Below are 27288 nucleotides of genomic sequence, written 5' to 3' on the forward strand. Positions count from 1 at the left end.
GGGATAAATAACACCTAATGTTAATATTTTGTTAAATCCAGTGTTGCCAGGACACCTTAGCTTACTTTTTGGTATCCTTGTTTCCTGCTTCTGCATAAACTCAAGTCAAATTATTGTTCTTGGACAAAAGAGTCTTCAAGAGACACAGCAAATGAGAAATACGAAGGAAAAAAAAAAAAAGGAAATCTGGATTTTTCATGACTACCTGTAGCTGTAGCCAGGCAACCGTGTATGAGTTGGGATGCTTTGGTGTGGTTCGCTGTGACGTGTCCTCTGTGGGCAACAGGACTCAGGGAGGATTCTTGAGGTGGATATTGTGTTTCATACCTTGTTCTCCTGAGAAGTCAAGTGACAAATATTTTCATTGGCAATGAAACTTTATTATATACATAGCCTGGCACTGTGGTCATTTTCAAACAAGCCGGCTTTTGTGTGTGTGTATTTTTTAAAAGATTTTATTTATTTATTTTATTTTAGAGAGAGAAAGACACAGCATGAGAGGGAGGGGCAGAGAGAGAGAGAAAGAATCTCAGTCGACTCCACAATGAGCACGGAGCCCAATATGTGGCTTGATCCCAGGACCCCGACGTGACGATCTGAGCTGAGGCCAAGAGTCAGACGCTTAACCAAATGACTGTGCCACCCAGGCGCCCCTTGTGTTTGTTTTTTAAAGTCTGCTTTTGGAATCTGGGGGTAAATGAAAAGCTCTCAAGGTGGAATCCTGTAGGATGCACCTGCCCCTCCAACATGGGCTGTCGAGAACTCTCCTTACATGGTCTACACACCACCCAAGTGCATTCCTTCCGCTGAAATAAGTCCACAGGTGTAGTGACCTACCGCTCGGGGATGGGATGCTTCATCCCAAGCGACTCTAGCTAAAGGGTCGTGACAGTCCTTAAGAAACAATGACTTTTGATTTTTAAATTTTGTCGATCGTGCTCTTCAAGGCAATTTTTGTAAACACGTGCCAGTGCATAGCAATTCACTGAGCTCCTGGCCTGTACTGAGGATGGTGGCAGGTGCTTCCGCCGTGGGGCCTCTAAAGGAAGGGTGCCCCGGTGGAAGAACTTTACCCAAAGGTGCAAACCCAGCCGTGGGTCACATCATTGCTATTCTAGTTACAGCTTGTCCACTTTCCTGACAAATCGCCTCATACCCGATATTAAATCTCTGCTTCTAAAAAGAAGCAGGATATACAGGCGTTATGTTTATCAAGGATCTTGGAAGGATAAAATAAGATGATTGTGAGATGTGGAAGAGGTCCCACAAACTATGACTACGATGGGGACTGTTCTTTTCTCTTCCCTTTTTAAAAATCATTTTCAACCCAGAATTAAGTGTGGAGTTCACTCTCTGGCAGTAGTAGGTACTGAGTAAATATAAGTCAAATAATATACTGAGTAATAAATCAAAGATACGTCCTGCCCGAAAGGGGCCCAGTACCACTGCTGAGGACATTTGTGAATAGCCCCAGAGTCGGGACTGCTTTCGCATTAGAACAAAAATCCTATTCTCCAAAAACCGTCAACTGGCCCATCTCTCAAGGACTTTATTCACACATCAAATGATTATAGCATATTAGCATATCCGTAATCTAATTGACAATTTTGGCTTCGGCAAAGGTTTAGATGCAACAAAAGAGCCCATTTAAATTCTTTAAGAGTCACAAGCATGTGATTGGGTTTCGACTTCTTGTTCAGTCCCGGGGTTCGAGCCCGCAGAGCTGTCTGTCCTCCCAGGGGCGCGAGGCCGTCCGTGGGCACGGGGAGCACCATCGGCTGCAGGAGCAGGCACATCAGCGGGTTGGGTGGTGGGCGCCGTCTCTGGGGTTTGACGCCCCGTCAGGGGTGCCCTCAAGGCTGGCAGGAAGAGGAGTACGGCCGCCCCCTCCTCACCATTTCAGAGGAGAGGTGCCCCCATTTCCAAGCTCACCTGTGCAGGTGAGCAGACTCCCATGAAGGAGCAAACCAAGACCACGTCTGTGCATTTATCAATCTGTACGAAATTATGAAAATTCAGCCAACACCTACTGACTGGGACGTTCATTAGGCCGCCATCGAGAGCCCACTCACATTCCAACCCCGAGTCTGGCTGGGCAGCTGTTTGCAGAATCCGTCTCTGTCGGTGTCTGGCTGTGCTTTATATTTGTGAGAACAATGGTCTAGCCATTTATTTTTCCCTAAGTGTGAATGTGCATTTTCTGTAGCAGTTGTGACCTGTGCCTATGTTACTATACTTTAAAGGTAGTTGACAGAAGTGGTATTAACCTGACATAAATTTTGGAGTGGACAGGGGCCCGTTTCTGAGTCTGGCCCCCTTTATAACATATCAAACCATGTTTACCTTTATTTTTATATTAACAGGATGTAGCTCAGTGCCTGGCACGTAATGTCATGTTTAAAATTTCTTATTTGGTTACTTTCACATGAACTAACTATTTGGGCACAGTGGGGAATCTACATGCTATGTCCATATTAGACTTTTTAATTAAAGAAAAAATTAAGGGATCCCTGGGTGGCTCAGCGGTTTAGAGCCTGCCTTTGGCCCAGGGTGTGATCCTGGAGACCCGGGATCGAGTCCCACGTGGGGCTCCCTGCATGGGGCCTGCTTCTCCCTCTGCCTGTGTCTCTGTCTCTCTCTGTGTCTCTCATGAATAAATAAATAAAAAGTCTTTTTAAAAAAAGAAAGAATTAAAATGGCCATTCTCAGCAACCCTTTCACATTTGTTCCTGAGTCTCTGCTGTACCCAGGTGCTGAGAGCAGTGCCTAGCACAGGGTAGGGGCTCAAATATGCAAGTTGGATATTTGCTGCATAAAGCAATGAAATCATACATGTGTCCACCCACGTGGGGCGGATGGGACCTACTGGAGTTCAAAAGGAATATTGTGCAAGTCTGCTCCGAGTGCAGTGTCCTTCTGTGGAGAAAGAGGAGACTGAGGGAGGGCGGAGGAGAGGCACGGGTGGGCAGAGAGGGAACAGGAGGGAGAGGCAGGTGGGATGAGCGGGAGCGCAGGGGCGGCGGGCGGGGGCTAGCGAGGAGCGCCTGCGCCGGGTCACGGAAGAGCCAGGTGCCTGGAGAGTCTGGCTGCTGCCACCAGGCGCCGTCCCAGGAGAGGGGGGCAGAGGAGGCGTGGCGGGGCTGGGGTCTGGGAGCCTGGTGGGCAGCAGGGGCCGGGCTGCTCCGCGGGCCTTGCTCCGGCTCCCTTCGCGGTCAGGGATGGGTGCCCGCTCGGGGCTGCCCTGTGTGCAGGCTGGAACCCGGGGACGTCAGCTCTCGGGGAGCCTTCTCCCCACAGCACCCCGGCAGTGCCCGCCGCCCCAGCCTGGACGGCTCAGAAAGGGCAGTCGACAGAGTTCTTTCAAGTTAAACCTTGACTCAGAAAAAAATTTAAAAATGCTCTGTGCCCCCTTGGGGAGATGCTCATCCCTCCTGGCGCCGTGTTCACGGGGGGAGAAGGAGGCCGTGGAGCCTGGGACGTGCACACCCCTTGCTGAGGGCTCCCCCCCAGGCAGGTTTGCGGACCGCCCGCATCTCCTGGAGAGATGTCACCGGCCCCCCAGGTGACACAGCCCTGTCCCCACAGTGACTCCTCAGGAAGCAGAATCAGGGGTCCTCCGACTGCAGGGTCAGGGCCGGACGTCCTATAACAGATCATAGGAAACCCGGAGGCAGAAGTTGAATATCGACAGTCACGTGTAAACCGATAATTGCGTGTATTCTACATTCATTCGACTATTTGGAGCCGGAGCGTACTGTCGTAATTTGACTCGCCGCCACTTGCACACGGTTGTGACACACAAGGAAGGAACGTCCCCACAGAGGACTGCGAGCTTCTCACATTTCGGTTTGGGTCATGTGCCCCGGCCTGAGACCACAGCGGCCGCCCTAGCGTTTCAGCGTAATAGACGGACTTCAGGCCAGGAGAAGCGGCTGGGGAATGGCTGCAAAGTCACTGACATACCAACACTATTGATTTTTTTTCCCCTTTGCTTTAAAGTTAATTAAAAGGATATAATACATTACAAGCTGGTGGAAAATCATCTAGAGCCAGAATATGATTCAGGAATCCGACAAGTGGAAGACTGAGGTGGTGTGGACGAGGGCGAGGCGGGGGCCGGGGGTGTGGACGCATGAGACAATCCACCCTTCCGAGCGTGTACGTGGGACTCTCCGCGGCAGCGTCCGAGGGGAAGGTGCGTCAGCACTAAGCAGAGCTACAGAGAGACACGCGATTGCCTCTCTGGGAGTTTGGAGCCCCCAATTCCGTGGATGATTACACTTTCCCTTAGAGAAAGCAACCTAGCTGCAGACCGTTAGCCTAGCGGGCGCTGAAGGGCGTGGTGGGCGCGGGGGTTCCCGGAGCTGTGTCTGGGACTGGGGCAGGCCCCTGTCCCCCGCCGACACCTCTGTCCCTTGAGGTCTTGAGCTGGTTCGTGGGCACCTGCTTCCAGGTCACAGGCAGGGCCTCCCTCCCCACAACCAGCTCACACGGGATCCTGGCTGGCAGCCCACGGACCGAGGTCTCCTCTCACCCGGCCAGGGGCCCCTCGGGGTGACACGAGGGCAGAGATGCTCTGTGAGGAGACTGGATGCACCTGCCACCTGCCGAGGTCAGGATTTCCAGGGGCCCGTGGCTCCTAGCTCCAGCTGCACGTGCCGCGCCCCATCCTTGAAGAGGAACCCAGGGCTTCCTGCTCCTTGAGTAGGTCACGGCAAGCAGAGCTCCCTGGGCAGAGCGAGAAGCCGGAGGGGGGCGGGGGGACGGGGACGCCCGTGGAAGGTGGGGCTCTCACAAGCCCGCGTGGGCCGGCCGGGCGTCCCGAGCCAGGCTCCTGGTCACAGGATTCCCTGCACGCACGGAATGGCCTTATTTCATGGCCATCTGCATGGCCTTATTTCACCCGCCCAGAACCAAGAGTTTTAACATCCGTGACAGGTATTTATTTTTAAAACACAGAGAAATATTTACCACATGAATAGTTCAGGCTTTTTTTTTTTTTTTTTTGAAGAAAAGCCTTTATTGAATGAAAGTTTCCAGGGTTGTGTGGCGGGCTCAATCGAGCACCCGACTCTTGGTTTCAGCTCAGGTCATGATCTCAGGGTCGTGGGATCGAGCCCCATGTTGGGCTCCATGCTGAGTGTGGAGCCTAAGACTCTGTGACTGCCCCCCTCTAAAACTAAATGAAAAAATAAATCTTTAAAAATGACACACAGAGAGAGAGAGAAAGGTCACAAAACTTTATACTGCCAATGTCGGTTCCTCAGTCGCGGCTAGCAAATTATTACTGCAGAGGCATTCTTTAAGTTAAAATACATCTTCTTCAGGAAGATTTCCCTGGCAAGACCCATCCCGGAAGGAATGGTTGCACATCTAATTATTTATTGCTTAAATTCTGCTATGTTTGGACTTCCATCTTGTCTCTTTAGAAAGAGAGAGATCTCTGAGCCAAGGATTGACGTTGGGCTAGCCCGTCCCACCGCACTTGGTCATCAGTAGGCACATGATAAACAGTCACCAGAAATGTGCGTGTGCCTGTTGGTTCGGACGTTGAGTGTGTCCATTTATTTATATTTCAGCGCAGAATTAGCATCCGGGCTTCATCGAAGACCAGCGTGGTCCTACAGCCCAGATTACTAGTCGCTAGGACACTAGGGAGCCCAAACCTGCTAAGGATATTGTCTTATGGATATTTTCTGCCCTTGGTGTCCCTCCAGTGTTGATCAGAACTACCCACGCTTTCTTCTCAGAGCCTCACCTCGGAAGGTGGTGCGGACGTTGACCCCAAAGCGAAGAGAACGTGATAAAGGAAGGAAATGCGTGGAAATGCTTCGTGTCTATTTCTGGTGGGGGGAGGGGGCTAGAGCAGGTTTCTCCATTTGCTTGGTCTTTGTGTGCGGTAGGAACACCTACCATGAGACTATCCTCTCGGCAAGTTTTGAAGCACACCCCCAGGGTTGTTAGCTGGCAGAGCTGGAGATCTACTCATCCTGAATAACGGAGACTTCACGCTCATCGACCGCAGCTCTGGTTCCTCCCTCCCCACCCCTGGCAACCACCACTCTACTGTGTTTCTAAGACTTGGGCTATTTTAGATGTCTCCCATGAGCGGAACCATGCAGTGTTTGTCTTTCTGTGTCTGGCTTATTTCTCCGAGGAGAGCGTCCTCCAGATCCATCCATGTGGTCTCCAACGGGCAGGATTATATATATATATGTTAAAGGCCAAATGATCCTCTATAGCATGTCTAGCAGAGAGATCACAGCTTCATCATCCACGTGTCCATCCATAGACATCTACCTCGTTTCCATACCTCGGCGACTGTGAATAATGCCGCAGCGCACGTGGCGATGCCAGTACCTCTTTAAGATTCCGATTTTGATTCTTTTGGATAAATGCCCAGAGGTGGGATTGCTGGATCACATAGTAATTGTAGTTTTTTCAATTTCTGGAGGACTGTCCACACTGTTTTCCACAGCGGCCGTATCAGTTCCCCTGAGGCTTCCTTTTCTCCCCATCCTCACCAGCGCCTGTTGTTTCTTGTGTTGCTGGTTTTAGCCATCCTGACAGGTCTGAGGTCATGTCTTGCTGTGGTTTTGATTTGTTTTTCCCTGATGACGAGCGATGTTGAGCATCTTCTCAGGTGTCTATTGGGCCTCTGCATGTCTTCTTTAGAGAAATGTCTGTTCACGTCCCTTGCCCATTTCTAACTGGGTTATTCTGCTTTGTTTCGTTTACTACTGGTCATACGAGTTCTTTCTATATTTTGGTTATCAGTCCCTCTCAGATGTGTCGTCTGCACACATTCTCTCCTGACCTATATGTTGTCTTTTCACTGACTATTGTATTTGATGCACAAAATTCTTAAGTTGGATGCAACCCTTCTCATTTGCTTTTGCTCCTGTTGCTAAATATTGTTAAAATGTCCATACCATGCAAAGTGATCTGAGGATTCAATAAAATCTCTATCAAAATCTCAATGGCATTTTTAACAGAACTCAGAAAAAAAAAAAAAACAATCCTAGAATTCATATGGAACCACAAGAACTGCAGATAGCCGAAGCAATCTTGAGCAAGAAGAACAGCATGGGAGGCATCACAGTTCCTCCTTTAGAAATATTATTACATGTGACAAAAGTTACAAATAACTAATTCAGGATGGTGCTGGCATAGAGACGGGCGTGTAGACCGGGGGCACAGAACAGAGAGCCCAGGGAAAACACACGCACACACGATCAGCAAATCTTCCACGAGGGTGACAGACGCACACAAAGGGAACAGGGAAGTCTCTTCAATAACCTGTGCTGGGAAACATGGATATCCATAAGAGAATGAAGCCGGATCCTTAATTTTGCACGGCACACAAAGTCAACTCCAAATGGATTAAAGCCTTAAATATAAGACCTGAAACTAAAACTCCTAGAGGAAAAATTGGGAAAGGGCTTTATGACAGTGGTCTTGGCAATGGCATATCAGAATAGATTTGCTTCGCTAAAATGTAGGGCCCATGTTTCTTACCTTAGATGGCTCCTAAATGCATTTACTTTATTTTTCTGGCCTTCCTCCCTCACTGGGAAAGTGCTCAGATGGTAATAGGGAGGAGGAGGAGGACAATATTTCATTCTGTATAAAAGGATACATTTGTTCTTCCTTGAGAAATTCCTGAAACCTCCCTGGAGTTAATGCCTTTGAGCATACTGAGTAGTGCATACGGCTGCTGGAGTGGTGGGAGGGGAAGTGGAGAGATGTGAAGGTGTCTGAACGTTATGAATTTTAAAACCTGTCTCTGGGGGAAAATTAATAGGAATGCCCTGACCCATCTGCAGAAGAGCGTGCACTTGGTGAGAATCTTCTGCCCTGACAATGGACAGGTGGATGCTGCCCCGAGCTGCGCACGATGCCGAGGGGCCGCGTGCCCTGGCCTGCCCGGGACGGCCCCGGTTTACACCTGTTGTCCAGGTGTCCCACCCACTTTAACTTCTGTCCTGAACAGGGTGCCCTGGTTGTGTCGCCCTATTGTTAGTGCTGCTCAAATACAAATTTCGAGATGCTTCTGACTTGAGCCCAGCAGGAAAAAATGACTCAGAAGGCATTTCTAGGACACCGAGGCTTTTGCTACTTCACCCAGGTGTCTTCAGAAGCAGAGAAAGAAACCCACAGGCAGCATCAACGTGCCTTGAACAAGGGTGGTGCAGACCGTGCCTCGCCAAAATCGCAGGGAATCTGAGGCTTGCACGGTTACTGGCCTGCCCTAAAACGTCCATACTGCAGGTAGCTCCACGTGGCCCTGAAATGCCCTCCAGGTGGGTGGGAGCAAGCTTGAGAGGGGGGCTGTGTGTCTCCCGGTGCTGGTCCCAGCCCTACCTAAGCTCGGGCATTGTTTTCCTTGGCGTCGGGACCGGTCGTTAGGGTCTGGAGAGCCTCCAGTGAGGCTGTGAGCCCCTCAGGATGATGCTCAAGCCTCTTAATGAGCTGCCCGTGCAGAGGTGAGGGTTGCTCCCGATGCCCCTGAATCATGGGTTCCTGGAGGCTGAGGCAGCCCAGTGTCTCCTTCCGTCCCGGAGAAGCACCCAGCTGTGCCCTTGGGCATGAGCTGAGTGCCCTGCTGCAGCGTGGGGTGCCTGCCTCCGCGCTCTGTCCCCGCACATCCCCGCGCCTTCACACTGATGGGCCCCGCTTTCCCCTTCCCTGTCTCCCAGAGTTAATGACATGAGTGAGCCAGCATTTCTAGAAAAAAAAGAAAATGTCTGTATCGCTGCTGAAATATCAACATAAAAAAAGAAATTATACGCCATCCATACTCAAAAGAGCATCCCGATATTAATCACAAAGCTTTTAAAATTTTTAATTTCTTAAATAAAAGGGATAAAAACCCTTCAAATGGAAATATTTTTCATGAATCACATCCTTTCTCTTAAAATTAAAAAAAAATTTTCATCTAAATGGGAATAGGAACAGCTTTATCAAATAGGACAAGCATTCTATCTCGGAGAATTGGTCTGTTCTCCTAAAAGCTGCTTTCCTCTTATTTGTTTTAAAAGGCGCTGCTGACTCTTACCTCGTAAATAGCTTTTGTTTCAGGAGCAGTGACAGCAAGTTTCCTTGCATTTTTGGTGACTTTTGTTTTTTTAAAGATTTTATTTATTTGAGAAGAGAGGGAGAGAGCACTCAGAGGGAGGGGCAGAGGGAGGGCGCCTCCGGCAGGCTCCCCGAGGAGCACAGAGCCCGGTGCGGGGCTCGACCTCACGACCCCGAGATCAGGACCCGAGCCTAAACCAAGAGTCGGACGCCCACCGACTGAGCCACCCCGGTGCTCCTCCCATAACTTTCATATCAAACCTCCTTACTCTTTTCTCGAGGTTCCTTTCTGGCTTGGTTGTAGACGCGTCCTAGAAAAACAACGTTTTCTGTATTTTCTATATTTGCCCACTGGGGGCAATACTTATTTTTTTTTTTTTATTATCTTTAAAATTCCACTTAGTTTTGGAGGCACCTGGATGACTCAGTCAGTCAAGTGATTGACTCTTTATTTCAGCTCAGGCCTTGAGCTCAGGGTGGTGAGATGGGGCCCCACGTTGGGCCCTTCCCCGGGCGTGGAGCCTACCTTAAAAAAAAAAAAATTCCCATTTAGTTTTTATTTAAATTCCAGTTAGTTAGCATACAGTGTTATATCAGTTTCAGTTGTAGAAGACAGTGATTCCACATCTCCTCACATCCCTCCCCCCCACAACAGGTGCTCCTGCATCCCCCCCATCACCCCAGCTCCCCACCCAGGGACCAGCCATGTATGGTCTGTAGTTAACAGTCTGTTTCTCCGTTTGTCCCTGTTTCTCCCCCATGATCAGGTTTTAAATGTAACTCTGTTCTCGAAGTCCTTGAGTATCTGTATTGGGTTGCCCCCCGTTTCGAGATCGGTGGTTTTGGGGTCAGAAGCTCCATCTCCCTCGCCCTGGCGACATCCCTGTCTGGCTGATTGCCCCCGTCGCAGAGGGTGAGGCCTCTCTGTTCTGGGTCAGCCTCCCGCCATGTGACGTTGGCCGTCTTGCTGCCCATAATTTACCAAACCGACGCTGCACAGCAGACACCAGGGTTCTCTGGGTGCTTGGCGTGCGGGTGCACCGCGGCTCTCGCCCCTTCTGTCTAGAACGGCCTCCTCTTATCTTTTCCCCCGAATCATACTCAGGCTTCAGAGCCCTGCTCCTGCCCCTTGTCCAGCCTCTGATTTCCCTTTTCTGAGTTCTACGCACCTGCTCGGAGACCTCACAGCGTCTCACGTCACAGTCCCCCTGGCGGGCAGAGCTGAATCAGAGGCCACGCAGACTAGCGTGTCTCGGGGGCTCTGCCGAAAACCTCCCGGGCCCGCGCTCATCTGCTCACCCGGAGCCTGGATACCCACCGTGGCCCGGACACTCTGCCGAAGAGAAACCGTCATTGCCACTAGCACTGATCGGATGTGGCTCTCGGAGTGCGGCGGTCCCTGGAGCGCCACCTGCCCGGGGCCTGGGACTGTCCTCACAGGCGGAGATGTCGATGCAGGGGTGGGGAGAGGCGCAGCGCTCATGGTGCCCAGCAGAGTGTGCGGCACACGCCACCGTCCTCAACAAACTCGATAATGGCCTCATTGCATAATGAATGAGTGAAATGGTAAAATGAGCACCTGAGTGCCCTTGGCAGCAGTGGGTTGCATGCACACTCCTATCTCGTGTGCTCGGCACCCGCGCCGCCCTAACAGGACGTGCCACGTGGACCTACTCCGAGCAGTCGGTCTGGTTCATGCGGGCGACGGTTCCCGCTTCCTTTCTCTCGTCTCCTCTCCCCGCTGCAGAGTCAATGGAAACACAGTCTCCTTGGCTCGTCCGCTGTCTCCCCGTGGGGTGGGTCCCTGCAGCACCGCACGAGGCCCGGGCTGACGGCAGCAGGCCCAGGGTGTCGCGCTGCCCCAGCACGTGTGACTCGCCTCCCAACACGAAACCATCCCAAAAGTACAGCCGGACAACTGGGCTTCACCGTGTCGGGGCCTCACCGAGCATCCGGGGGCCCTGTGATTTCGGGGGTCCCCTCTGATGCCAGAGTGGGCAGGCGACCTGGGAACTGTCGCCCTCACCTGTGACCACACTTGTGTGTCTCGTCCCCTCCTGGCCTGAGACTTCATACTAATTTAACGTTTGACAACGCCAAGTGCGGAGCGCGGATCGCCTGCCGGAGCTTTGGGATCTTTTTCACTCGTGGGCCATTTCAGTGCTTCCTTAGGCCCTCCCGACGCCCACGGGGCGGGGCAGCCCCCCGGACGGACCACGGCTTCCCCCTCGCACCCTCGGACGCCCGCCAGGCGAGGGGAGGCTTGAGGTCTTGCAGCCCAGCGTGAAGAGGCCTGACGTCCTTCCACCGTCCTTGCTCTTGCATCTGAAGCATCCGGCGGGAGAGGAGCCAGGAGGGCTGGTGTCCACGCCCTGACCCCCAGGCCGGCGCACCCCAGGGGCCCAGGGCCGCTCTCCGGCTATGCTGGTCCTGATGAACACACTCCCTCGCTCTCAGCGCGTCTGGGGGGGATGCCCGCGACTCCTGGGCTCTGGGGACAGCGTCTGAAACCTTCGGCTCCCCGCTTCCCCCGGGGCACTTGGCAGGAGCCCCCCACATATACGGGCACCTTCTCCACTCCTGGGTGGTGTCCTTGCTCCTACTCGCCCCCAGCCCTTGGATCATCCCCCTGCCGTCCCGGCTGAACTGTGCGGCATCTAGGCGTCCCCTCCCCGCGGCCAGGCCAGGGCTCCTCGGCTCCCCCGCCGCCCGGGACCCCAGCCGGCCGAGCACCCGAGCCTCCACCTCCAAGGTCCCGCATCCATCCGGGTGACTTGGTGTTTCTCCCGTGGGGTTTGCAAATGAAAGGGGCGTCTTCTTCGAGGCAGAGGAAGCGTGTGCTGCAGCGAGCGGCGCCCCGCGCCTTCTCTCTCACTGGTTTTCACACCTTGTCCCTCATCCTCTCTCCGGCTCTCCTGCCCCCAGATTTCTTGATTGTTTTGCGTACACACTGGAGGTTAAAGTGAGAAAAATTAATTGGAGAGAATGGTTGGTCAGATGTTATTCAGGACAACCCAACTCCGGGAGAGCAGACCGTCGTGCGAGACGGGGACGCTGACCCACCTCGTCACCCTTTCCAATTAGATATAAACTCCGTGCTTCGTGTGACCTGTGCACAGGGCTGGCGTGTCACCTGAGGCTGGGGCCCCGCCCGGCGGTCTGGCCACTGTCTCCGAGGCCTGGGGGTGCCCCCGCCTGCCCACACCAGACCTGGCCGCCTCTGGGTCTCCACGCCCCGTCCAGAACCCGGGTCAGTGTGCGGAGGGTCGGGGGAGGTCCAGACGTACACGGCAAGTTAGGAATGGCGAGGAAAACTTAACCGGGTGTGGGGGGATCCCCAGAAATCCCTTAGAGAGCCGAGCCTCAGGCTTGTGTGCACTTTGTGACCTTTTCTCTATGTGCGGATTCCTGTTTACATAAGCCAGTGGGGACTGGGATTGCCTTGCCCACCCGAGGAGGGCCACACACCCAGACGATGTGATAGTGTCCCGCATGGGGATAGTGTCCCTCCCCCACCTGCCCCCAGCCTGAGGCCTGGCGGCTCTCGCGCCCCGGACGTGCTGGTGCTCCGCCGCTCGGCACCGAGCCGCCTCCTCCAGGCTGCCCGTCAGCGGGGGCGCGGGACCCTCAGCACGGCCCAGGGGCCCTGCAGCCCTGCACACTCGGGGCTCTGGGAGGGCCCTGGCACGCAGGCCTCTGCTCTCTGCGATTCCCTCCTGCACTTTCAGAATCAGGCTTTTTTAACTTTCAAGAGCTACCGCCGTCAACCCTGGAAAACCGCGTTTAGAAATCTCGAAAATGATGAAATGCACCTGCCATAACGTTAGGGTCCTTCCCAGCCCTGGGCATGCAGAGCCATCCAGTCCGAGGGTGACCCCTGGGTCAGAGCAGGGCGCACCTGCCCGCTGCCACGTCCCAGTGAGTTCCCGGGGACCCGCGGGCCTCACAGAGAGCGTGCACCGTGTCGCCGCGTGGGGACTCAGGCTCCGAGCCTCCCCCTGCCTCTGCCTGCACGGAGTGGCTTGGTTCTTGTCCCGTTACGTGCCCTCTCCTGTTGCTTTCCCGGCCGCGAGGCCTCCTTGTTCAGGACAAGGACCTGGTGCCGTCCGCCTGGCTCGGCGTCCTGCCTCTCCCGCCCGGAGTCACCTGTTCCAACTCTCTTCAGGCAGTAAATGCCCGCTGGATTAAATCTTCTAAATCACAGGCTTAGGGGACTTCTGGTTTCAGCTCCAACATGTAAAATCATGGGCTTATGCATCTCCTCATCCCGTGTCCGGGACACTCTCATCTCACATCATAAAGGGATTTAGGCTCAAATCACAAATCACTGGCTTCATAGTCAAGAGGTAGGTAAGCTACGCCGCAGCCTCGTGGCTGAGACCTGCAAGCACGGCCCTTTCCCTCTGGTGTTTGGTGGTTCTCACTTCTCCTGCTGCTTCTGTGCCTTTTCCGTGGTTTTGAGTTTTACTTCTCTGAGTCTTCCTTAAAAATAGAAATTTTATAGAGCTGTATTTTTTTTTTTTTTTTGTTACTGGCTTTCCCGTATATCTCCAGATTTCCATGGCAGCCCTACCAGGTTGAGAGGGCAGCCGTGATTGTTTTACCTTCTCCTCATTCTCGGGTGGAGGAGCTGGCTGGGAGGTTCCGGCTGTGGGGCCTCTTTAGGTAGATGTGAAACCTTTCCTTTGAGCTGGTTGTTCTCAACCCTGGCTTCCCATGAGGATCACCTGGGGAGCTTTTTAAAAATACTGATGCTTGGGCTTCACCTCAGACCAATTAAATCACAGTCTCTGCAGGTGGATGTCAGCGTGTTTAAAAAGCTCCCCAGGTGGTTCTAATATGCATCCTGGGCCGAGGACGATGCTGTTCTCTTCCTTCGCTGTCAGAGGATGAGCGTGGGGGCCGCGGAGGCGTCGTGTGGGGGGCGCACGGACACCGAGCAGAGTTTTGACGTTCCAGTCTGGGTTCCCTAAATAGCCTCCCGATTGGCATGTACATATTGTAAGTAATTAGGCTTGAATGATTCCCTTCCTTCATTGCTATCTTCATGCCCACATCAGGGCCACGTTTCCTGGAAATGTAGGTTCCTAACCACACGGGCCAAAGGCACACCCTAGTCTCGTGTCCTCACCCTTCCCCCCCCCTCCAGCTGCTGTGATAAAGCCCATGACAGCGCCCTCGCCTTCCAGCCCCAGGGGCCCTGGCAGGTCAGCTAGTCCAACGGCTTTTAAACGTTCATGAATGCAAACCCCCTTTGTAAAGAATGAAAGGAGATGAGGCCCGAGTGGGGCCTCCCGACCTCCCAGCTCCGCTCGGCCCTGCCGTGTCCCCTGGGGCTGCGTGGGCCAAGTGGGCACCATCAGCATGGGGCGTGACCTGGGGCACTCAGTGGAGAGACCACGGCTGGGAGACAGGTTCTGGGGGGTCCTGGGGCCTGCGGGAGGAGCAGGTGCTATGCATCAGCCCGGCCCCCTGCTCTGCGGCTGCCTCTTCGCCTGGGAGCCGGGGCTGTGCCCGCGTGGCTGACGGCATGTGCTCGTGCGTGATGTTGTGATGGTGGGTTGCCAAGCCAGTGTCAGAACATAAATACCCTGCCTCCCGCCGGGATCCCAAACCTGACTCGGAGAGGTCTTCCCCAGGGAGCAAATTTCCCTGCGCTGCACACCGTCCTCCTCCTTCCCTGCGCCTCCCGGATCCACCTCCGGGGACCCTGTGGGCGGTGGGTTAGGGCGGCTCTGTCTACGCCGTGACGCAGGTGAGGTTGGGGTTTGGGGATTGCTGACTCTGTGGGCGATTAATTGGATCTACATCTAAATCTCGTTTTTTTTTTTTCATCTCCTCAGACGATATTAAGAAAGTCACACAATGTCTCAGATATCAGATGCTTTAAAATACCCGTCGTGCGCTCACCCCAGTTCGAGGGGAGTTTCAGTTCCGCGGCATCCAGGCCGCCTCCCTTCCCCGCCAGCGCCGCTGAGAGTGGGGTTTCCCCCCGCAGACCACCGAGCACTGTCACAAGAGACCTTAGCCCAGCCTCACGAGCAGATGGCTGTCGGAGTAGACTCGGTGGCGAGCTGGTGGTCAGGATCCTTTTGATTATCGTCGCTATAGGCTGTCGCCGTACGTTCATATACTTGAAGCTGTTCCGTATTTACTTTTTGCAGCCCAGCCTTTCCGTAAGGGATGGGTGGAGGTTAGCTCACTAAATCTGGCTAGCCTGGCCTGAAAATATAATAATGAGCCAAGAGCACATCTTTTAGAGTTAAGAGCGTGGACCACTTCCACACTCGAAGTGTGAGGGGACATCCTATGAGCTGGAGAGAGAGGCAAATAAATACAAGTTTACATGCCACACAGTCATTTAGGCTTGTAACACACACATAGAGCAGCAAACTCTCAGGCTCCTCTGCAGAAACGCTGCAGCCTGTCTGCCGGCATGAAGCAGAATTTCCTAATCCCGTTAGCCGGGCCCTGGTACCTATCGGTGTGTTATTAACTAACCTTAATTTAAGAAGCTGTAAATTTTGAGAAGATTATACACCTAACACTCCTGAGACTGACTCGAGTGCGTGACACTGGCCTCTGGCAAGAATGTGTCCACTCTGAGCATTTGTATTTGGCTCTATTCTGATAAAAACTCAAAATGTAGCTCCTTATAAAATGAGCCTGATAAGTGAGACTCTAGATCAGCGTGGTCCCATAGGAATAGAATGCAGGTCGCCGAACTCCGTGTGTAATATTACCTTTTCCAACGACTATTAAACTAAATAAAAATAAACAGATGAAGTCAGTTTTAAAGACATATTTATCTAACCTATGATATTATCGTATCAATAGGTAACCAGTATACATTTATTAATGGAGTATTTTACGTTTTTCCATAGTGCCGTCTGGTATTTTGCAACAATAGCACATCTCAGCTCAAACCAGCCCGCCCCCCCCACCCCACCCCCTCAAGTGCTCAGTAGCTCACGTGGCCAGTGCAGGGGTAGACGGGCCAGGTAATGAGAAGCCTCTTAAGAAAGTCTTCCCAAGATTCTGCTTGGCCTAGGTATGCGATGATTTGATTTTATTTTTTAAGTGAATTCTAATTTTGTTGAGGATTTAGTGATGTGTTTAGGAGCACACGAGGAATTAGGCTGTCCAGGTTCACAGCTGCTTCTACTGTTTGCAGACTCAGTGACCTTAAGCCAGGTGTTGCTGTCGTCTGCAGAACCAGTGTTGGAAGCCCCCTCGCTCGCTGCGAGGATTGCACAGGACAAGACACATTCGCTACTTAGCATATACCACCGCTGTGCTCTTAGGTCTTTGTGACTATATCTTCCCTTCACCCCAAAATGAACCATCTCATAGGTCTTGGAAAATGAGATCAAATGACATATGTAATGATGAGTCTGACATCTGTCTTGGGGACGGCCACAGAAAGGGACAAGTAAATATCTGAGCTCTTTTCCATCCACCTCCAGTATGTTAAGCGCCGAGGTTGAAACCGACTTGGGGAGTCAGCCTGGTTTGTTAAAGCTGTCGTTGGGTCCCTCTTCCATCTTCCATGGAGAGCGTATTTCTTCTCCTCTGTGGAAAAGTGGTAAATTGATGCAGAAATAACTATAATTTTGTGGTTAGGAGATAATTATTAATTAACCAGAATATTCATATAGATTTAAAGGCCAAGTTCCCTAATATACGGATAACTAAAGCTTTGTCGTAGAAATCGTCAAGTGTCGAATCCGTTATTTCCACTTTACAAATGAGAAACTCTGCCAAAGCTTTTGAAGTTTTGTCATTTCCCATCCCCAGGAATTAGATTATTCATATTTTTAGATAGACTTAAAAAAAGAGAGAGAGACTGAGACAGGCCCATGCTCATTCCTGCTTCTTTAAATCATGTAGTTTTGAGCATCTGCACCCAGCATTTTGCATCAGAGCCGGGATGCTGGTTATAAGCACCTTAAAAAAAAAAAAGGGAAATACAATGGACCACATGAGTTAGAGTCTAGTTAGTTCTTTCCAACATTTCAAAATCCAATACCATGTTTCAATAAATTTACATTCATGCAAATGTCTATGCACCTAGTGAGTTATTTTTAAAAAAAGATAACCAACTCAACACAAACTAAAGGAGTCGTAATTCCAGGTGCAGAGTGTTGGTGCACACACACACACACACACACACACACACACACACACACACCTGTGTCTATCTTTGTCCCCACGTGACCATGTGAGCATTAACCCTATTCATTTGCCATGAACTTCTCTAAGTCAGTAGGAGAAGAACTCAGCAACTTGTTTTTGACAGCAAGCCTGCTCCCTGGTGAGCCCCCTTCCCTCCTGCCCTCGGGATTTCACGCCGCCCTCCTCCCACCCTGCACATAACCACTCAGGTGAGGGAGAGAAAGCAAGGCCACCACTATGGAGGTGCCCACGCGTGTCCTGGTTCTATCCCCACGTGTGTCCTGGGCACCTCAGTCCGCTGGATCAGTGTCCTGCTGAGCACAGGTGGCCTTGTCTGCTCTGCACCAGGACAGGGGGCCATTTGGGGCCACTTGGAGCCATCAAAACATTTGCTTCTGACTCAATAGACAAGCATGCTCCGACCCCAGTAGAAACTAGATTTAATGTCATTTTCGGTTATAAAGTAAGATCACGAGGCCTGAAATTCTCATAAGTAGCTTCTAATGGCTTCTTTGTTTTCTTTCTCCCATTTATTAGAAATTGCCAGAAACTTGATATCTGCGTGACTCCTTTTAAAAGTGTGTGCATGTTTCATTTGATTTGGGGGATGATCTAAAATGGTCTCCACATTTACTAGCAATGATGTTCTGGAAGACACAAGGGAATGTCTCTGCATGTGAGCAGGGCAGAGTCACAAGGACTAAACGTCTCCTCCTACACGAGTGAAAAGCTGAGGATTGGTGTCGTAGTGGGTCTGGGACAGTGGAGGGCAGCCTGGGGACACCGAAGGAGCTGGTCTTGAGTCCTGGCTGTGTGTCTCCACATCACAGAACATCTTGAACCAGTGCAACGTGGGAATCCTATCTCCGGGCTTGAGAGTGAGAGGAGATGTGGGCTCCCAGCCTCTAACGCAGAGCCTGGCTTCTCGTGCTCGGTCAGTAATGCAGCTTCGGCCCATGCTGCTCTTAGCACGCTCTGCATCTCCTCACTTCATCCGTGGAAAGTGCCTCTGGGCGGGCTGGAAAGACCCGGGGGGAGGGCATCCCAGGTAGAGGCGCAGAATAGAAGCAAAGTTGAGAGCGTAGAATTTCATGTTTCATATTTCCTCCCACAGAACTGCTAAAATTGGAATGAATATGGTTGGTGGTTAGAAAAAGTTGAATTAATGTTCCAGAGGAATGCTTTTCCCTTCTTTCCCTTCCATGCCCCCACTTCTCTGAGTAAACCTAGAAAATAGGAAATATCAGACTCCTTACTTCCTCTCCCCATCTTTCTTTCTTCTATGTGTTGAGAGCTTGCACTGCCACCGTAGAATTAGTCCTCATGTGGCCTTCGGCAAGCAACCCGATTCTGGGATTCTTATTTGATCTCGCCTGCTGCCATATTTAAAGCTGGCGTGCTCACCCTGTGGTCCAGAACCTTCTGTGGATGACTATGATGACTCCCTGACGAGCCGGCGGTGTCCCGGGCACCTGAGCTCTTCTCTGACTCATCTCCCTTTGTTGGTGGTCTTTGTACGGAGGCCAGAGACCTAGGACTGACTCAAGTTTCACACACCTGACCTTGTACTTTAATTTTTATTAAAGAGCAGACTTCTTATTCAAAGGCACTACAGCTTTGAAGGCTACAGTGGGGGTGTGTCGCTCCAGGCCTGTGCCCGTGAACGGCAGCACATGTGATGCGTGTGTGCACAGCCTTCACCGGTTCCAGGAAAGCGGTGCACGGGTAGGGGACCTTGCATTCCCATCAAGCTGAGCAGACCATCTCCGTTCCATTAACCACGTCTCCTGTCCTCTCTTGTGTGCAGAGAAGCTCACGCGGAGGTGGAGGCCAAGGTGTGTGCGGCTGCCGCCTGGACATCTGTGCGATCGACGCCGACGTTGGAAGAGTCATAGAGCGTGGTATGTTGACACAAACGGGGCCTTGTACTTTTGTTAGGAATGCAGGGAATGTTACCTGAAAACAAGCGTTGGGGATGCCTTCGTGCCAGGTGTCGAACTCGGCCAGTCGAGAAAGAGTTCGTCTCCTCCAGTACTTCTCACTGTTTTTGACACTGAGGGGCTCCCATTTTACCTTATTGTTTCGTTGGTTAAATATGCACCGGTTATCGTGGCACCTCAGCTATCCCCCTTTCTTGTATCTTCACCCTGATGAAAGCTTTGCGTGTTAATCTAAGTATTTCAGAAACAAACTAAATCAAACCGAGGGCATTAACCAAAAGCATATTTATATTTCAACAAGGTGTTTTTGATTTCTTCGTGTTTCATCCTTTCACTGGGGCCTCATAGAAACTATAGATGGTTGACGGAGAGGAATGCGCCAAATGAGCCCACGAGTGGCCTGTGCTGGAGGTCCCTTTCCTCGGGGGTGGCATGTGACACACCCAGAGTGTATACGGCAAAAGTGATGCCTTTTGAAATGTGTTATTCTTTTCAGAAAGTCCCCTTTATGCTTGATTTACACGTGGAGAGGCACATTGTTGCAATGATGGTTTGCCCATATCACACACTTACTTCACGTCGGCCACACATGTCACTTGTGACTCGTCCTCTTTTTCAGCCCTCCTGCACCCTTAACAAGGACATATCCTCCGCCCCTTGCAGACATGGCAGCAGGGCTGAGGCAGGGGGACAGCCAGCCCCAGGGACTCTGGTTTCAAATGATTCACCCAGGACCACAGCCACGTTTTGGCCACGTGGTGCCTTTTTTCCCACAGCAGCACGTCCTAGAGGGTCATTCGTAACTCCCAGAAGATATATCTTGAGATATAATTTCATTACTTTTCAACTATCTTAATGAGTAGTGTAACCTTGACTAGGGCACGTTGGAGAGCTCTGTCCCCCTCCTGTGACCTTGAGCACATGCTCATCTTTGCTGGGCCTCTTTCTCTTTCAGGGATGAACGGGTGGGATTGAGAAATAATACTCTTATGAATAAGACCAACCGAATCGCCATCAAGACTGTCAGAAATGAGCCAATCATTTGGACCTGACATTCTCTATTTACTGAAGAATTAATTTTTGATTGTGAATTACACGTTTTTAAGGCCCCCTCTCTAGTGTCCCTTGAGTTTTGGCGGCAACATGACGAGGAACTGATGTTCTGAATGTTGTCATTCTCGTCAGCATCCAAATGCCAGAGAGCTAGAGAGATCTTTTAATACCAGTTTTCATTACATAATTAGTCTTTGCCCATTATAGAGAATTAGGATGTTTGAATGAGTGTGTGTGTGTGTGTGTGTGTGTGTGTGTGTACATCATAAAAGAGTTAAAACACTGACAATACCAGAAATCAGTGATAATTACCATTAATATCTTGGTTCAAAAATATTTGCAATTCGTTTCCTTGCACATATGATTTTGAATTAAGATGAACTATCCTGTAATTTTATTTTTTACCCCTTTTTTACTTTATTCATATACATACCTTTCTATACCAGTAAATACATTTTTGTAACATCATTTTCCGTGGTATATAGTATTCTATTTTATGGCTGTGCTAAATACATCAAATGAATCTTCTCTTATCATTTTTATCAGTTGACTTTTTAAATTCTGCTTTATAAAAAAAAATGCTTCAATGACTCATCTTTTACCTAAAACTTTTCACATGGTTCCTTATCCCCTTAACATAAATTTATAGTACAATAGCTGGCTCAGCGGATATGTGCATTTTAAGGCTTTTAAGAAGGATAATGCTTTAAAGATGCTCTTCATTCTCATGTCTTGTCCTGGGACTGCACGTCCTCCGTGACTTTAAACACAGCTCACCACCCGTGTTGGATTGGTCGGCCATTCCATATGCAATTTTTGTGAATTTGACCTTAAGGAAAAGTAATAGAATGGGATTTTATTTCGATATCTATTCTGAATCCCAAGAACTCAGTTGCAAACCTTACGCTTTTGTTCTTTTTGTTCATCAATTAATGTGACGTGCGAAGTACCTACTGTACATGTCACACGACACTAGTGTAGTGTGTAAGGCATGAAGCTAGACGCTACTGGTGTGTGAATGACAGGATGCAGCCTGTACTTTTGAGGAGTTCAGCTTTTGGTAATGGAATGCACGCTTTCACTGAGCGCCAGATATAGTACGAAAAACACTATAACAAATATAGAATCTCAGGGCGCCCAGCTGGCTCAGTCGATTAAGCATCTGACTCTATCTCAGCTCAGGTCTTGATCTCCGGGTAGTGAGTTCAAGCCTGGTGTTGGGCTCCATGCTGGGCACGGAGCCTACTTAAAATATATATAGTCTTAAATATATTATATACATATAATTTCATTTTTAACCATTTAACATAGTGACTGATTATTCTTACTGTGTAACCCCATTTCCAAGATCCACAAACATCAGGGAAGGATTACATCATGTTGCTCTACCGTAGTGCAGAGGGTACCGGACCAACACTTCTAGCGCCTTCTTGAATATTACTGGGAATGGACAGCCTGCCACTGAGCAAGGTGGCCCATCCCATAGGTGAACTGTGTTACTGTCTGGAATGTTGTTCATAATATTTTTGAGGTTAAATTACTGTTTGATATTAGGTACCTATTGTTCTTAACTTTTGAAGACCTATACAGTGAGTTCAACTCAATGCAATTCAAGGGATATAGTTTAAGAGTCTGCTATGGCCGGGAACTGTTTAGCTGCTAAGCACTAATTTCTATCTCCTACGACAGTATTTCAAATATTTGATGGTAGTTATATTTTCCTAAACATGCAAGTTAAAGAACTTACCATTTCCAAGGGATTGGGACTGTCATTCCACTAAGCCTACTAAGTTTCTATAAAGCCAAAAAATTTTACCTCAATCCTTGACCACATAGACTAGTTGGGGAGATTTCCCCCAACTGACCACGAAGACAAAGATGCCCCCACCTCTGTACGGGTTGCCAAAGATTTTGTTAGAAAGGAAAGAAAAGTCAGTTGCCTCAAACTATGAGTGATAGAGACAGGAGAAGCCCACCTCGCCAAGGCGTGGGAGCCTGGTATGAGGTAAACCTGATAGACACAGGGCAGCTTAGGTGTCTGTCCCACATCTGCCACTTTCAACGAGCCACGTAGCTTCCTCCGGCCTTGCTTACTTCATCTGTAAAATGAAGGACACGGTGGCCTCTGAAGAGACTCTAACCCCAAAATCGGAGGTCAGAAACCCATGCTGGGGAGGCTGGGCCTTGGATTACACTACTCTGATACCTCCGAGAGTGTGGGCTTGTTTTCTGAGTCCTCACACACATGCCACACATGTGTGGTCACAACTGGGGACACTTCTGTGGTATGACTGTGGCCCAGGCAGCTGATGTGTATTAACTACCCTAAGCCTCAGGACGGCTCTTCAAGGCAGGAAGTGTCACCCCCATTTTAAAGAGGAGAAAGCTGAGGCAGAGGGTTACGTGACACACAGCAGGTCAAATCCAGGAGGCAGAGCCTGGGCTGAAGGCACCCAAGTCTAAGCCGTACGTCCCAAATTGTTTCTCCATCATCTGGTTGTCTTGCAGATAAATACCTACTACTACTCACTGTACGGATAAGCAAAAATATGAAAACAACAACAAATCACATCAGTCCATACACATGTGAACTACATGATGCAGACAGTAAATGAGGTTTAGCCAGTGATTTTATGGTTGTTTCACTAAGATGACCAAATCTGATTTTACATGAGCACGGATATTAGATGCTTAAAATTCTCCTTCTATGAAGAAAACCATTCTTAGAAAATTTAATGCTTCTATTTTAGTCTGTGAATGTGTTCAGGTGTCCATGAATATGGTCTTACTTTACATTCACAAGTTTTCTCAGTGGGTTGTATTTTCTATTTCTTCATTTTCTCCTTTTCTGATACTTATCTTCACTAATTTCTATATCCACCTTATATTTACATAAATTTACCACATGGAGGTTTTTATCTCATTTATGTCGTACCCCATCCCTGACTTGTGCCGCGTGCCTGTCTCTGCTTCTCTGATGGGCAGATCATGCCTGTGAGGTTCACAGACACCCGCTTCTCTAAGGGGCAGATCCTACGTGTCCGACCCAGGGACACCTTCTGAGGGGCAGATCCCATGCATGTGGCCGCGGACCAATGCCTGCTGCCCACAGTCCGTGTCCTCTGATTAGAAGGAGTGAAAGAAAATGTCATCATCCAGTGTCCAGTGTCTGACGATTTGGGGATGGAAATAAAACCCTTGTAAACATCGGTTGGCAGAAGGGAAAAAGGGAAGGCCTGTACTTGGCTGGAAAGGAACTGGCCGGGGCGGAGGCCAGGCCATTGGTGGGAAGGTGAGCGTCCCCGCACAGGACGGCTGGGAGTCTGCACGAGTCTCATTCCTTCCGTCCTTCCTCCCTGTCCCTGCTCCTCGCCCTCCTGCTCTTGTATGTCCAGGGCAGAAGCACGAGGGTGATAGAGGTGTAGGCCTGGGGAGGAGACACCGGCCTGGGGTCCCACTCAGGAGAAGCTCTGAAACAAGGACGAGTGAGCACATGAAGCCTTCTAACCCTTGAGCCTTAGAACACAGGGAGCCCTGTCATCTGCACCGACCAGAAGCCCGTGGCGTCCTCTGCAGTGTCCCCACTGTCAGGACACTAAACTTAGCCTGTGACCAGAGAGGCCTGAGCACAGAGATGCACTCAGGAGGTCACTGCTTGGACCATAAGGGTCATTGGTAAGGTGCGGTGAGGTGCCCAGGGCCACCGCCTCCTGTGATGCCAATGTCACAGTGATGCAGGGGCAGAGGGGTCGGGGTGCAGAAGTGGCCTCGGGCGGCCTGCACCCTGAAGAAGCCAGCTAGGGAGTCACGGGTGCCGGAGCAGGCAGGGGGCCGTGTGCCAAAGGAAGGGTCGGGGCCCAAGTGGTGTCCTCTGGCATAGGTCAGGTCCCAGGTGGTGGGCCTCTCCCGTGCACACGACCTGGCTCTTTGGGTCTCCACGACACTCTTCATGAATGTCCTCCATCGTCTTTATGTCCCCTTTGATGGGAAACCCCAAGTATTAAAATACATTCAGAAACAGCATGTTCCCTCTGCCTGCGGACTGGGACCTCACACATCAGAATCCAAAACATCCGCTATTTCCACCGCGTAGAACGTCTACTGTGCGATATTAAGGAATTAGTGTCGGGGGCACGTGACCAGCATCACGACGTCACTTTAGAAGTCTTTGCATCTTAGAAATGCATCCCGAAACATTTCTAGTGTGGAGGGTGGGGGGGGTTATGCTGCTCTTCCTCTGACTCCTGGACTTGCTGGGACTTTTCCACGGTAACCGTCCCGGTGCGAGAGCAGCAGCAGGCTCGCGGGCCACAGAGGCGTCCTCTCTCCGACGGGACGGGCGGGGAACAAACCCAGCTTCTGCTCTGTCCCCCGGGGGTGAATTTCCTCCGCGTGCCTGTTTTCTCATCAGGAAAACACGGGTGACGAGAGTCCAGACCTCGCGGGATTGTTGGGGAGCACGTGCGGGCCTGCGAGGGGTCACCGTCGGCTCCCGGACGACGCCCAACTTCTCCCCCTGGGATTTGTCACGTTGGCAGCTGCTATGAGAGAAAACCCTTGATTTCACATACAGAAACACTTTGGGATTGATAGTTAGCTTTTGTATTTAAAATCGAAGAATTGATTTGATAATTAATGACTTTTCCGTGCCTTGTAACTCTGAATGTATTTCATGATATAAAAATGGGCTTTTAAACTTGCTAGGAATGTATCATGTTTTTTTTTTTTTTCCCTTCCAAGGATAATTTAATTGATTAGACAGTTTAGCCACAACACTGACTCTATCTGGAGCATTTTCTTAACTGTTTTTTTTGTTTGTTTGTTTTCCCCTTTCTGCACTGCTCCAGTATTTAAGCCCTGGCTCATAGCTGCTCTAAGAAGGGAATCTGTATTGGGTTTTTTTTTTTTTTTTAATTTACTTATTTTTTGTATTGGGGGTTTTGGACAAGTGTCTTGGACAGAGCCCACTTCCACTGAAAACAAAGGATTCAGAAACATGAAAGTGCACCTAACAGGGGAGCTCTGTGGTTTTCTGCTCTCGGGATGTGGTCTGTGTTTCCTTTCCCTCCAAGTTGGGGGTCTCCTGTGGGGTCTCCTTATCATCTCAGTCGTGTCACTAGTTGAACCAAAAGTGGCTTCCACAAGGGTTCATGTTTGAGCATCGGCTTTGTACAAATCACTGTGCCAGGTGAGGAGGGATGACAACAGGCACGAAGATGAAGCGTTCTGGCAAGATGGGACGTAGCAGGTGAGACAGGAAAGCAGACGCGGCGAGTGCTTGATGCCACAGGCAGGTGCTGTGAGAGCTGGCGGGACGATGCGCACTTTGAAGCACAGAGCCCGGGAGGGCTTCTTGGAAGGCACAGATTAAATAGGCTGTGACATGATAGCGAGGAAAGACACAGTCGTGCAGAGGCAAAAACAAGGGGACAATATGAAACGTAAATAGCATAGTTCGCACGCACCCGTGGAGAGTCCTGTTCCGCCTCCCCCCACTTTCCTGTGGCTCGGGGCTCACGGCGGGCAGGAGGCCGCAGAACGAGGAGCACACAGGACAGGAAGAGGTCACGGTGACCACAGGGAGTGGACAGCAGCAGCAGGAAGACCACTGGCATCTTCTTGTTCCCTTGTGGCCTCGGATCGCCTGACCTTAGGTTGGTGATACCCTCCCCCTGGGTTTGCAAAAGGACTTTTCACCTCAATGGACACATTTGTAAAATCCAAAAACAACACGCCTGCACCATATCCTAGTAAGTTGTGTAGTTCTGGTAAGAGAATAGAGAACCCTCAGGTAGGCCCCAGTGATCTACATCTTTACAGAGCGAGGGTGGTCCGGGCTTAGTCAGCCCTCAGGTCCACCACAGTGGATGTGAGTAGCAGGTGTCCGTGGGGTCTGGGCTCCATCCCACTAGAAGGTGCCCTGAGCACGTGGCACGGTGTGTGCCCTGCTTAAGATCACGGTCCGTGTGGCTTACCAGCACGCTGGTCGAATTTTTCTGACTTCAGTTATACACAAACCCTGATGGAGGGAAATGCTCGTTATCTTTAAATGAAGCCTGAGCTAGACCCTGAGCGGCACAGCAGAGATATGTTGTGTCGGGCCCTGCTGTGTATGCAACCCCAGGCACGGATCTCCGGGTGCAAACACGCACATGGGCTAAGCCACGGTGGGGACGTGAGGTGCTGGGTGAAGGGGAGATCGGAGGAGGAGGATGGAACAGGTGTCACTCGAGAATGGCACTGAGGAACGAGTAGGGGTGCGCCAAGCAGGGGAGGGGTGAGAGCTTCCTCTCTACTAGGGAACCAGGGGAGCGGGCACGATGGTGTAAACATGTGGAGCAGTGGGCTGACCTGTGCGTAGGAAGGACATTACCCTGCGCCAAAGCTTCTGGCATTTATGTGGTAGGTACGGGGAAGGGCATTACGTGTACACGCAGAGGAGTCCGGGTACGCTGGGAGTAAGACCAGAGGGTCTGCATCGCAGTGAAGGTAGAGAAGACCTCCCGGAGCAGTGGGTGCCTCTGTGACACCAGCTTGGTATCACAGGTGCATGGGGGTCAGTGTCCGAGCCATGCCTGGTGGCTCTGTGGCCTCAGAGAAACCAGCCGCTGCTGCGGGGTTGTTGTTCTCATCCACGTAGCTGGAGCTCGGAGCGGCACACGAGTGGGAGAGCAGCACCCTAGGGCCAGAGGGAGCCGCGGCGCCGAAGCACAGAACGCAGAGCGGACTTGGAAGGCATCGGCTGCTTCTCTTTAGGTTCGGCCGACGTTTGAAGACGGGGTTACCGTACGATACGGCCCCGGCGACTTGACGTTCCCAACACGGGGCTCCCTTCACGTCTCCGCTATCTACTGAACACACATGCACACACACGCACATGTGCACACTTGCACATGCACACATGCACACATGTGCATACATAGGCACAGACACATGCGTACACACATACACACAAACACATGCATACACATGCACACAAGCATGTATACACATGTACACATGTACACATAGGTATACAGCATACATGTACACACATACACAA

The 27288-nt window shown here is 50.8% G+C and overlaps 1 protein-coding gene across 1 annotated transcript in view; it reads left to right on the plus strand.

The window, feature by feature from the left end:
• Window positions 1-27288, plus strand: part of MYT1L (myelin transcription factor 1 like) — a 405580-nt gene that overhangs the window by 17076 nt on the left and 361216 nt on the right. Inside the window, 1 exon segment of the mRNA XM_041754071.1 lies at window positions 19061-19154. The gene's annotated coding sequence lies outside the window, so the exon portion shown is untranslated.

Source organism: Vulpes lagopus, chromosome 5 (genome assembly GCF_018345385.1).
Source record: "Vulpes lagopus strain Blue_001 chromosome 5, ASM1834538v1, whole genome shotgun sequence".
NCBI classification, from domain to species: Eukaryota; Metazoa; Chordata; class Mammalia; order Carnivora; family Canidae; genus Vulpes; species Vulpes lagopus.